Here is a 2027-nt window from a genome sequence, read left to right as displayed (position 1 = left end):
GAATTCCTTCCACATGCGTATGAAATATAAGTATACATCTTTTTTATAATTATTCATTAAAATTCTCTCCCCTCGCCCCACCCAAAGGGAACTGGAGCCATTTCTTTGGTCTACCCTATGTCCCTAGTGTTCTAATTCTGACACTCAGTAGACATTCAAAACGTAGTTGTGTAAATTATTACTCCAATACTGTACTTCTAAAGGACTCAGGCACTGATGGTCTGAGAATCCCTTGAGGCTCAGAAAGACTTTGGTGTTTGCTGCTCTAGGAGATTTGGATAGGTGATAGTAGAAGACTATCTAAGTAGCATGATTTTCAGTTTTGCATTTTTATATTCATAATAAAGCGTATGGATTTTTTTTTACGTCAATAACTCATCTGAGCAAATTTTATTGTGAATTACTTTTATTATCTTGGAACATACAAATAACTCCTTTCAAAGTATCCTTGTTTCATTTTCTGCTGTGCTTTGCTATCATTTATCATTCAGAGAATGAGGTCATGGTATCAAAGGTGAAAAAGAAAGGAAGGAGTCCAGAATTCAGATGCTACAAATCCTGGCTGATAGGCTGGGTGACCTAGACCTAGATATATTTTCAATCTTCCTGGGTCTGTAGCTCTGTTAAGCTACACAAGCAAAAGTTTCCCAATGGAAATTGATGAATGTATAGTACCAGTTACAAGCATGGTGCAACTCAATGACACGTAAAACAGTGATAAAGATCTGAGATTTTTTTTCAGGGACAGCATGCTGTACAAGAAAGAATGAGAAGGCTGTGATATCAGACAGACTTTGAACCTGACACTTCAACGTTTAGCTGGGCCTGGTTTCCAAAACAGCCTATAATTAGAATTGAAAGAAATAAAGCATAAAAAGATGCCATACAATAAGCCCGCAAAAATGTTCAATCCCTTTACCTAATATTAAGGAGTCAAATCTATAGTGAGCTGTTCTGTATCTTAATTGAATCACTGCAAATATTCTGGTTGTAATATTGTGCTATACTTTTACAAGATGTTACCTTTGGAGGAAACTGGATAGGGTACATGAGATCTGTGTTACTTTTACAACTGTATGTGAATCCATAACTATCAAAACGAAGTTCAATTTTTTAAATTAATTTATTGGGGTGACATTGTTAATAAAATTATATAGGTTTCAAGTGTACAGGTCAATAATACATCATCTATATATTGCATGTGTGTTCACTGCCCAAAGTCAAATCTCCTTCCATCACCATATATTTGATGTCCTTTACCCATACCTACCTCCCCCCTCTGCCCCTCCCCATGATAACCACTGAACTATTGTGTCTATGGGTTTTTGTTTGTCTTATTTGCTGCTTTCAGTTTTATACCCTATATATTATTGAAATCATATGGTTCTCAAATTTTTCTGACTTATTTTATCATTATTATCTCAAGATCTATCCACGTCATCATAAATGGCAGTATTTCATCTTTTCTTATGGCTGAGAAATATTCCATTGTATATATGTACCACATCTTGGTAAAAAGTTTAATTTTAAAAAGTCTGTGAGAAAGAGGAGAATCTCAATTCATATAGCTGTACAGCTGCGGGGAACTTTAGAAATTTAATTATTCATTCCCCATTATTCCACAAATGATGTTAGGGAGTCACTCAACAAGTGATATAGAAAGCCCAATGCAGTTAAGTGACCTGGGTAACAAATAGCTAGTTATTGACAGAGTCTGTAAAAAACATTCAGTGTCCCAGTCCCAGATTGGTTTTATTACACAAATCTATGTATATTTTTGAAGAGGATTCCTTGATAACTAATTCTCCTGGATATCTATTCTTTACTGTTCTAACTCTGGGATTGCTATATTTGTATAGATAGTCTCTTATAGAGATGACTATTTTCTATGAATAATCCCAATGATTCTTAGTACTAATATAGAATTTCACAAAATCCCTCATGTTATACTTTAAGAAACCATCCTTTGGCAAATAACCCTGAAATCCCAGAAACAAGCTTGAATACATAACTGAACTTTAGGATGT

Source organism: Pteropus alecto, unplaced genomic scaffold (genome assembly GCF_000325575.1).
Source record: "Pteropus alecto unplaced genomic scaffold, ASM32557v1 scaffold63, whole genome shotgun sequence".
In the NCBI taxonomy this organism is placed as follows: Eukaryota; Metazoa; Chordata; class Mammalia; order Chiroptera; family Pteropodidae; genus Pteropus; species Pteropus alecto.
This window is presented reverse-complemented; position numbering follows the sequence as displayed.